The sequence below is a fragment of the Neopsephotus bourkii genome, unplaced genomic scaffold, assembly GCF_033783945.1.
Source record: "Neopsephotus bourkii isolate Nb327-2 ecotype Australia unplaced genomic scaffold, CSIRO-AGI_Nbou_v1 NB_1624, whole genome shotgun sequence".
In the NCBI taxonomy this organism is placed as follows: domain Eukaryota; kingdom Metazoa; phylum Chordata; class Aves; order Psittaciformes; family Psittacidae; genus Neopsephotus; species Neopsephotus bourkii.
The window spans coordinates 10,680,453-10,691,937 of record NW_026902099.1 but is presented as its reverse complement, the minus strand read 5'-3'; the positions used below and the strand labels follow the sequence as shown (position 1 = coordinate 10,691,937).

The 11,485-nt window shown below is 37.4% G+C and overlaps 1 protein-coding gene across 4 annotated transcripts in view; it reads left to right on the top strand.

The window, feature by feature from the left end:
* The first annotated feature begins 9,633 nt into the window (after positions 1-9,633).
* MDFIC (MyoD family inhibitor domain containing) overlaps positions 9,634-11,485 on the top strand; it is a 53,008-nt gene continuing 51,156 nt past the window's right edge. For 2 of the 4 annotated variants that reach the window (XM_061373064.1, XM_061373061.1), the window contains exon 1: positions 9,635-9,782. The gene's annotated coding sequence lies outside the window, so the exon portion shown is untranslated. Of the gene's footprint in view, positions 9,783-11,273; positions 11,418-11,485 lie in introns of those variants that run through there. The other 2 variants (XM_061373066.1, XM_061373063.1) reach the window with 2 other exon arrangements.

Here is an 11,485-nt window from a genome sequence, read left to right as displayed (position 1 = left end):
CGTTATTCTCTCATCAACCAGCACTTCCAAGTCCTTCTCCGCAGGGCTGCTCTGAATCTCTTCTTTGCCCAACCTGTAGCTGTGCCTGGGATTGCTCCGACCCAGGTATAGGACCTTGCACTTGTTGTAGTTAAACTTCATGAGGTTGGCATCAGCCCACCTCACAAGCGTGTCAAGGGTCCCTCTGGATGGCATTCCTTCCCTCCAGCGTATCAACCGAACCACACAGCTTGGTGTCATTGGCAAACTTGTTCAGGGCGCACTCAAACCCACTGGCCATGTCAGCGACGAAGATGTTAAACAAGACGAGTCCCAACACCGATCCCTGAGGGACACCACTTGTTACTGGTCTCCAGCTGGACATTGAGCCATTGACCACAACTCTTTGCGTGTGGCCATCCATCTTTATCCGCCGAGGGGTCCATCCATCAAATTGATGTCTCTCCAATTTAAAGACAAGGATGTCGTGTGGGACAGTGTCGAATGCTTTACACAAGTCCAGGTAGATAACATCAACTGCTCTACCGCTGTCCATCAGTTCTGTAGCCCCATCATAGAAGGCCACCAAATTGGTCAGGCAGGATTTCCCCTTAGTGAAGCTACACTGGCTTGTCACCAAGCACCTTGTTGATTTTCATGTGCCTTAGCATGCCTTCCAGGAGAATCTACTCCAAGATTTTGCCAGGCACAGAGGTGAGACTGACTGGCCTGTAATTCCCCTGGTCATCCATTTTCCCCTTCTTGAAAATGGGGGTTATATTTCCCTTTTTCCAATTGTCAGGAACTTCACCCTACTGCCATTATTTCTCAAACATGAAGGCCAGGGGCTTAGCAACTTCATTTGCCAGCTCCTTCAGGACCCATGGATGGATTTCATCAGGACCCATGGACAGATTTCATCAGGACCCATGGACTTGTGCACGTTCAGATTTTTAAGATGGTCCCGAACCAGTTCCTCTCCTACAGGGGGCTCAAGGTCTTCATTCTTGCAGTCCCTGCGTCTGCCTTTCCTATAACACCGACTTGGTCCACTAGTGTATGTATTCACAACTGGAAGTAAAAGAGATAGGTTTTCCTGGGGATTGAAAGTGTAGCCTGTGATTTGCAAAGGTAAGTGAGGTATCATAAACCAAACAAATTTAAATCTAATTTTGCAGAATTATTAGCACAGGTTACTAGTATAACTTTTGTGGTCTTAATAAAGTCATATCCCGTTTAATTGTTTTTGTTATATTATCAATTTCTCAAATTGTACATGCCATTCAGAAAACTGATTCCCAACCATGATATTTTATGAGATCAGCTGTGGATTTATAAATAGCCACTATGTTTTAAAATGAAATCAAAATCCAAAGATGGAAAGGACTTTAATAGAAAGAACCAGGTCAGAAATTAATGACATTAAATATCCTTCATATATTAAAAAATACATTGTAGTATTGCTTAATGCAGGGAGCAGCACAACTCTATCCCATTGCTACCATGTTGTCACTTCAACCAGAACTTACAATTTTTACAAGTTTCAGAATTTATCTTTGGAACTGTCATCTGTCATGCTTAATGAAAGTAAGTGACAACTGTATTTCTTTAAGTATATTAATATAATTACATTTTTTTTAAACCCACTTCAGGGTTAAAAGAAGTCCTAAAACTTCATTAAGTATTATAAGGTGAGAACACCAGCTTACTGCTTTGTTTCTAGAGTACTGTAGGTTTGCCTTCCTATTACTTTGTCTCCTTTAATAAATATTGATTAGGATTAAATACTCTATAATGTATCTTTTTCTATTCACGAGTTCTAGGCATCCACCTCCACAAATGAGGATAAATGTATAATCTCATGGTCTACTGTAGCATGTCCTTTAGCATGCACATTGTGCATTAACTAAGGGTGTCCAGACAGATACTTAGACAAACATTAATGTACATGCACAGCAATTTCTTCTGTATTTATAAAAAATCACTTTATTTTGCCAAATTCCCAAATTGTATATTTCCCTGCCAACTACAGAGCAAATAAATGCAATATTTTACAGATTGCTGTACCCATGAGCCAAGATTATGATTTTGTTTGCATCAATGTGATGGAGGCCAGAATCACCCCATTGTTTGCAAGTTCACTGATTTACATTAAGGAAATGAGATCAAATATTTTCTGCTTTATTTTAGAAAGTATTATACTGTCTCACTTTGTCATGGGAGCTTGTTGGTGCTATTTACCACTTCTCAATCCATAACAAATCTCATCAAGGAGAAGAATTTAAAGTCTTACAATACATTAGAAGCTGTCATAAGAGAGTTGTTCTTTGGTATTAAAAAGAAAAAAGTAGCATACCTTTGTGTTTCATTGTATATTTCCCTGCAAATTACAGAGCAAATAAATGCAATATTTTACAGATTGCTGCACCCATGGGCCAAGATTCTGATTTTGTTTGCGTCGATGCACCAAAACCACTCCATTTTTCCCAATTTCATTCCTTTATGTTAAGAAAATGAGATATTTTTCTTGAAAAAGACTTCATTTTTCAAAAAAGAGATCTTATTTTTCAAAAAAGAGATCTTATTTTTCAAAAATATTTTCTGCTTTATTTTAGAAAGTATTATACTGTCTCCCTTTGTCATAGGAAGTTGTTGAACTGCTGCTAACTTAGATGTTTTGTCAGATTCAGGTTTTTTGTACTAATTCTTCATATATGGCACCAAGCTTTTACAGATTGACTTGCATAATTTCACATACTTGCAAATTATTTAAGATGTTCTTTCTTTAATTCTTAGCATCTTTGGTCCCATTACAATGTCAGGCAGAAGCAGATACTTAGTGAATATAGGCCTTGAGTGCTCCTTCACATAAATTTCCAGTTGTAAATTGTACTTTTTTCCTCAAGAAAATAAGACCTTGGTGATGCTATGGTGTTTTGAGAGAGCACTTCAATAACCGTTTTCTAAGTTTTATATGATTCTTTTTCAAAATTACTCACAAATGGTACTGCAAAAAAGCAAGATAGAATTCTGGGGAACAGCATTTATTGTTTTGGGCTGAGAGCGTGGGGTGACCATAGGAGCAGCGCTCCTATTCCCAGCCTCAGAACAGGGTGATGCTGAAGAGGGGAAAAATGGAGCAGGCTGTGATACCTCCTGTTGCCACTGGAAGTGACAAATACATGAGACATAATGGCAGTAGCATTTTTGCTACTCCCTTGATTTACTCCTTAATTATGTTTATGGTGTAAACAAGTCAAAAGTATACTTTTTCTCGTAAAAGATGGGCATCAAATCTTCTTGACACCCACAGTAAGTCTACTTGAAAGTTTAAGTAAACTCTAGAGATTACTGGATCAAGTCAGGATTGGTTTATCAGAATTCCATTTAAAATTATTATTATTTTTTTATTTATTTTACTAATATAGCAAAATCGGGCAAAATTCAGGAAACTGGTTGGAGATTCAGGACTGAAAACAACAGATTCTGCAGTGAAAGCACCCATGACACAGTTGCTTAAATTTCACTTGGATGCAGATCACTGTTATTAGAACTTCTATTATAATAAAAAGTATTAAATTGAAAATCCAAATAATTTAATGAGAAGATATGAGGCTCACTTTGGAAAACCACAGAAAAGTATTTAATTTGTTTTTGTTTATCACTGGTGATCAAGGTAATTTACAGGCTGGTGGCATGTGTATCTTGAAACAATCTCTGATAGAGAGCAGCTAGTATTTTAGAATTATTAAAGAACTGAATCCAAACTATCTTACTTTTATTTACAATCATAATAGAAAAAAAAAAAGCTCAGACTTAAAAATAACTGCTTGTATAAGTTTACAAGAGCCTGTTTATAGCTCTTATAATGTAAAACAATGTTAAATAAAATTATACTTTAATATTATGACTTTTACAGTATTTTCATTAATACTTTAAAATATTTGAAATAAACCACAGAAAAAGGAAAAGAGAAATGAAGGAATTTGTTCACTGTAATAGATTTCCTCACTAAACTAAAATGTAACCTTTCTTTTAAAAGGAGAACACTAAAATTCCAGTCATTTTATACTCACATACACACACTCTCTCCCTCTGATATGTGGCAGATATTACACATATTAATGCAGAATGTAACTATGTCCATCATTCAGTGGGCAGGACTGCATCCCCATTTATGTGATACAAAAAAAAAGCTATATGGGGGATCTTTTGAATCTAATTTGCATTTTCTGATTTTATTAATATTTTAGCTGAGATGTTATTATAGTCGTGCATAAATATTTGCTTCTTGCACGGCTGGTAGCTTATACTTGCCATGAATTGCAGAATGCTTATCTGAATACTTTTTGAAGTTAATATCTCTGTGGTGATATCAGAACTATAAAATACATTTCAGTACTAGTTATTAAAATAATACATCTGAAAGTAATTTTAAACTAACAGTTAGTGTGGTCACAAGCAGTCCTTGAAATGGTATGGTGATTTCCTCTTGTGTCTTTTAGTTATTTCAGCAAATCTATAAGATGAGCATGGGAACTGGGCAAAGGCCAAGCTGTTCTTTTCTTTTGCTTCCTGGGGAAAAAAAAAAACCTACACTTGGAGCATAGACACAGAGTGATATCAGACCTGGGCCCAAGATTTGCATAACTTTCTTTTAGCTAAACAGGAAACTAAGGCAGATACTAAATTCCCTGCTTTAGAAAGTAAATGTGTCTTTTTCCACCTTTACTTGCACAGGTTGCCAGGATGCTCATCTGTCAATGTAGAAACACAAAAACTTCTCCATCCAAATGAAGTTTTGAAATCATGTTATTTGGTAATTGTATTTTGTAATTTCAGTTCTGCCTCATCTAGACGATTGTATGTCCCTAGCTGGCAACACTCCTCCCTGCCTTCTCCCCTGCTTGTGTCTGTCTGCTCCCTTCCTCCTCCCCCACTTTGTTATTTTAGGCAAATATACAAACAAATAAAATCATCATAGTTAAAAATACTAGTGCAACTGACTGAGGGTTTTCCTTATGTTTGTTTTTCCAATGACCTGCATTTTAAACGTAATATCCAAATAAGTACTTAATGCTAAGACTTTAGTCCAGGCATTTATATGAATTCCAAAATTAAAAACCAAGAGAAAACAACCAACGTTTTCTTTAAATTGAGGTATTTAAAGAAAATATCTATTATGAGATAGAACAATGAAAGGAAAAAAGGACCTCATGAAATACCCCAAGAAAACTGCAATTCACAGGACTGTTGCAGAGCTGTGTATATTTTTCTTTGTGAGTTGTAAAGATATGGGTGAGAAATGACTGTGCAAGATGGCACAGTTGTGAGTAAGAAGCATGAGAAAATAACTTCTGCATGTATGTATAGCAATGACTTTTTATAAAAGATTTGATTGTGCATTCAGTATTATGGACTCATAATATGCAAATGCATTCTGCTGTTAATACACATTCACAACACACGTTAGTGGTTCCAAAGGAGCTGTTACAATATATGCTCTGAATATGTGTTAGGAATAATACACAACATGCAACTAAGAGCATTCTATATTATGTAAATATAACACAGAATGCCCAATATTTTAAATACTCATTCAAACGTATTCTCTTGCAGCTCTAAAGGAGCAACTGCACCGTGTATTATGAACTCATATTGAAGATGCACAAAATTAACTAAATTTTTATAGATCTCTGGATGTGATACCATGATATCGCACAGCAATATAACATACAGTCTTCTGTTCCACTGCATTATATATTCTATTTTAAAATATGCTTGTTTTAGTAATTTCATTTTCAATTTTGGAGGGGAAGGATTACTCCCATTCTTTTCATATGGAAATATTTTTATTTTTGTAGGATTTTAGATAGAATATTTTTTCAAATGTCATTTGATATTGGCAATTAGTTTGATACTGCCGAGAAAAGTAATGTAAATTTCATGAATACTTACAACTGTAAGGAATGTGCATAAAATACTAATGTAGAATAATGCCAGAACCAGATACTGCTCAGTTTGCAAAGCAAAAGGAGACTTATTAGCCTGAAAAGCAACAGAATTTTTATTTTTTTCTTTTTTGCTTGCCATAAATACAGCCTTTAGGATTGTTATGAATAAGTGATTCAGGTAAATTCATTAAGTTATTCTAAATTTACTATGTCTCTATATAGTTCATGTTACAATACTCTGAGTTCAGTTAGCCACACTTTTTGATCAATATTTCCTTAAACTTCCTGTCCAGTTAAATTAAAAGATGCTTTAGTCCATCCTTTGCCTTTGCTGGGATGAACTTTAACCTCAAGACAAGTTCCAAATAATTATGAATGCATTAAAAAACAATACATAGCTTGAAACATTATTTTTGCTGAATTTCAAGATTCTTCTAAAGTCCTAAATAAGTCCTTTATTAATGTGCAATATTAACTCCAAAGTGAAAAGCTGGATAACTAAAAGGAAAATAAGCAAATAAATTAACTATTGCAATCCAGCACACTTAGTTGTAATTGAATACTGGATATTTCTTCTTGACTTATTTGTAGGAATGTAATGAATTACTAGTTGACATTTTGTTGTGATGAAATGTCAGTTTGCATGCTTCAGTATATGATCTGTTACTTTTTCATGTGAGATCTATTACCTGCTTGAGTGAGCTACTTGCTTGAGCTTGCTAAGGAATAGCTGAAACTACCATAAACCATTCCATGTGATGTGTTCTGTACTAACCAGGATAAAGCTTGTTGAGCTGAATTCATCTTCATGCAACTGCTTGGACTGCATTGGAGTTACATTAAAATTATTTATCTCAGAATATTTTATTTTGCTTTACTTCTTAATTTATAAATTTTAACAAAATCTTTGACATCTGTACTACAAAATATTTTACAGAAACAAAATATTTCTTATACTATTGTACTTCCAGCAAACAGAAAAATAAAACTGGGAAAAATGCCTTGTCATATTTTAAAATTCATGTTTAGAGTGAGTTTAATTCTCACTTGCCACTCAAGCCAGCAAAAAGCACTCGTTAGGCCTCTTATTCCCTTTCTCCCCACTGTGGATTCCATCCTGTGGCAAAAAAAAAAAAAAAAAATCAAACCTAGACAACAATCATATATGGTAGAAAGACTTCTTCTTGTTCCCAGGGCAATACACAGCATTACTAGAAGGAATTGCTGCTCTAAAAGAGTATGTATTTCTTCATTCTATTTCTGGTTATGGGAAGAGTTAAACCTGCATGTCTCTAATTTCATTCATCCTACTCTTTGCTACTGTTTGTGCTTTCTGGAGGTAAATTTCCTTGGACTAAAAGGGGTTGGTTGCCCTGTTAGGACCAGCTGGTGCCTTAGGCACCATTAATCCCACAACACTTCAGTGGTTATGCTTCCATAGCTGCATCCAGCTCTGTTCTTGCATGACAAAATACATGGCTTGAAACAGGATGTTTTGGAGAGGGTTAATATACAAACTAGGCCGTGAACACCAGGAATCAAAAGTACTCCAAAACAGGCGTGGTAGTTACCATCAAATTCCCTTTTACTGTGTTTTATGCATATACTGCGTGTATTTCTGATTTTGACTGAAATTTAAAACAAAACAAAACAAATTTGCAAGCTTCACTGCTAATACTGTTAATTTATAATATAATTTGGTTTTAACTCCACGTCTTTTATTTAGCTCTTTCAACTGTAAGTCTTCCCATTTTAGTATTGCTGCACTATAAAATATTTAGGAAAGAGATCCTGCCTTGATCCCCATACTGAAAAGAGCTATGAAGTTTAGAGTAACAGACATATGTTAAAATGTATATTACAAAGTTGAAAATTGTGTTCTTAGACATAGCAGAAGGATAACTTGAACTCACGGGTACTAAGGTAGAAACAATCACAAACAGATTTATTAAATATTACAGTCCATCTTTCAAAACTGTTTAAGTGATCCAGGGTGTTACGAAGGATGTAAAATATTTCCAGTTTCCTCTGTTCCTGCTGATGGAAGGAAGAAGTGAAAGATAAGATAAGCCTTGAAGAGTGAAAGATAAGTGCTATGGTGGGGAGGAAATCTGGGTACTTACCCCTGCACTGACGCATAAGTAATAGTTACAATCACTTCACTGTGTAAGCAGAACTTTTTTTTATAAAATCTTTTTATTTGAAGAGTTATGCACAAATTTTCTGCAGTGCCGCTGAGCCAAGCAACTCTGCTATCCAAAATTTCCTCCACAAGAAACCCATCTGATATCCAAACAACCTCAAAGACTAAAAGTTTGCCTTGAAAAATTCAAGCTAGAAATATAGCTCATGTTTTTTGTAATATGAGTAAATAACCCTTGCATCAGTTAATTTTGTGATATTGTAGGCTTACTTTAAATACGTATCTTGTGCCTTTCTAAAACATATTCATGTTCAGTCACAAGTCTATTTTGGTTGGAGGTAAAACCTATCGTATGGCTTGCGTGGGACTTCAGACGAAAAAGCAGCGATGACCAAATCTGTCCAGAAGAATATACGATTATATTCTGCATTTTGTGCACTTTTAATAGGAATCTGTTCTACAGATTCTAATTTTTTCTTTTTCTTTTTTTTTTTTTTTTTTTAACAGGGAAAAACCCTCAGAGGTGTTTTTGTTGTTTAGTTGGTTTTGGTTAGGGGTGGGATTTTTTTTTTTTTTTTTTTTTTTGTGGTGGTGGTTTTGTGTTTTGTTTTGCTTTCTTTCAGAAAATTTCTACCTGCCTACAAACTATATTTATTACCTACTTACCAGTATTTGAACTTCTATTCACATCTACCCCCAAATCTGCCATTAATTGTCTAGAAGACCATACCTGAATTTTATATCTAGCAATGAAAGAGCATATTGGAATACATATGTGCAACAGCTTGTAACTTGGTTGCTGTAGTAAGATACAGCATATCTCATATTTGTAGCCTGCTTGAAAGGCTGCTGTTAACGTCTGAACTACTCACTTCCTAAGAATCTTCAGTAACATTTTAAAATTATATAGATCTTAATGGAAAGTAATAATAAAACCATTATTTTAGATTAGCTGTGTACTTGCTAAAACTATGTTGTACTGTCAGGAAGTGCTGCATATTTGGCTTATGTCAATGGAATTTAGTTGTCTGTGGTATCTCATTAATAGTGTCCACATTTGGACCTATCTTTTTACAATCATCACAGTCTTTATGTAATTTTTTTTTTTTGCATTGCACAATATCTTTAATGTACTATTTTAGTGAATTGTGCCCACCAACCAGTTTGTCTGATTCTCTTCTTTGTCCCTCCAGGAGTAGGGGGAGGGCAAGAAGAGGGGGGGGAGTGGGTGAACAAGTTGTCTGGTTGGGGTTAAACCACGACAGTTATATTGAATTCTCTTACCTTTTTCTAATCTGATTTTTCCTGGGTTATATCCCATTGCACCAGTTGCAGTATCAGCTGGATCCTCTTCCATTCACTTAGCTGCTTAAATTCTATGTAGGCAGCTACGCAGTTGAACTTTGGCAGGGTGAGCTCATCCCATCATCTTTTTTAAGAAGATAAACTGAATGACATGGAGGCAACCATGTGGGTTTCATAGATAAGGTTAAAAAAACACCAAACACCAACCCCAGATACTATCTGGTCTTCATAGGCATTGATTATCCAATGAAATATTTTGAAGGCAGGGTGTGGTTGGCTAATTTTTTGCTCCTCCCACTGTCATCTGCTACACTTCCAGTTTCAGAGGGAAAAATACAAGCTTGTAGATTGAGTATGAGTCATAACCTCGCTTCTGCTCCTGACTCACTTGGGAGTTTGAGGTAAGTCATTCTACCTTATGTCTCAATCGCTCTGCCCCAGGACAGCAAGGAGAGAAGGAACTATGGAAAGTTATGCAATGTTTTTGTAGATGAAAAGTGTAGATATTGAGACCAGTATTATTATTATTATGCAGCAAAATAATAATTTTGTGTGCCCAAAATGGATTTTTTACATAGCTTCTTCCCGAAATAAAACATTTCTTCTCCATTTTGTAATGAAAAAGTTTAAAGAAAGATTATGTTGTACCAAAGAACATCTTAGGTTACTGAAATACTTAAAAATGATTGTATTTCTTGGGGCAAAGCATACGCACCTTTCACCACCCTGTTCTCTGTTGAACCAATAACAACCAGTAATAAAGCTACAGAGTGGTGCAAGTTGATGACTTCTGAAACAAGGCCCTGACGTGTGTAAAGTCTCACACAGAGCTGGCTCCTACTCAATACTTATGCTCTACCCTGGTTGGTTTGCAAGCATTGTGGGGAAATGCTAAACTTTAAGAAGTGAACTTTTAATAGCTGAGCATACTCCTTTGCACTTTTGATATCAATAAGTATACATCAGTTGTAGTCTCTTATGTTAGGCTGTAAATTGTCTATAACTTGCCTATTTTGTTTTCCTGTGTTTGTTTATGCAAAATACCTGGCTGTACACTGTAATGAGACATACTAGTAAAATATATTTGCTAAACCATAATAAAAAAATCTGCTTGTCACTTTTAAAGTGTAAGTTTTAACATGGACGCACTTCAACAAAGTAACATACTGTGATAGCATAAGCAAGGTAAAGCTTGCAGCTCATGGTGGGTGGATACCACCACCCACATGAGCAATAACTGCATTACCCTATGGTGTGTGCAAGAACAGAGCATGATGCTAACAATAAAATCAATCAGTGCCATGGGAAAGAAAGGTATTTCCTACGTGGAGGAAGCACAGGTACCACCACCACTTGGCAGATGATAGCAGAGGGAGTAGTTTGCACTTTAGGACTGTACTTTTGGAAAATGCTTGTTCTGTTCTTCCTGTTGAATGTTTCAGTATGCCCCCGTTAAAGTCCATTTCCTAGACACTCTTGCACTCTAAGGTGCAGGGGAGGGTTAGGTTGTCCTGGACCCGGTCTCAGAAGCGGAGTGTCAGGCCGGGAGCCCGGTTTGGGGCCCTGCGGGGCTCCGCGTGCCCGCTGACCCCGCTGCGGAGGCGCAACTGGTTGGCAGACATCAGTCCCCGCAGCGGGCAACTTGTGAGCCCGCGGCTGCACCTTTAAGTGCCCCTGCACCGCTGCCAAGCGCTACAGCTGCAAACCCTGTGCAGGCATGAAAGCCTCCCTTTCAGATGTTTTTTTTTTTTCCTTCTTCCCTGTTTCTGCCTGACGGGTTTCGGCCTCTTGGGGGAATTTCCGCGGCTGGAGGCCCAGCTGAGGGCGGGGGGCAGCGCGGTGCTCCGCCGGCCGCTCCCCCCCAGGACCCGGCCCGGCCCAGCCTCGCCCAGCCCAGCCCGCGGGCCCGTCGCTGGCGGGCGGCAGGACCTGCGGGACCGCCGCCGCGAGCCGCGTCCGCGCCAGCGGGAGTGGGATGTTTCATTGTCCGGAAATGATGGAGAAGGAGTGACTGTGGCGGCGGGGGGACAGCGGGTGTGAGTGGAGAGTGTGAGCGGCCCTGCACAGGGAGAAGGCCCGCGGGCGCGGCGGGAGAGGCGGCAGC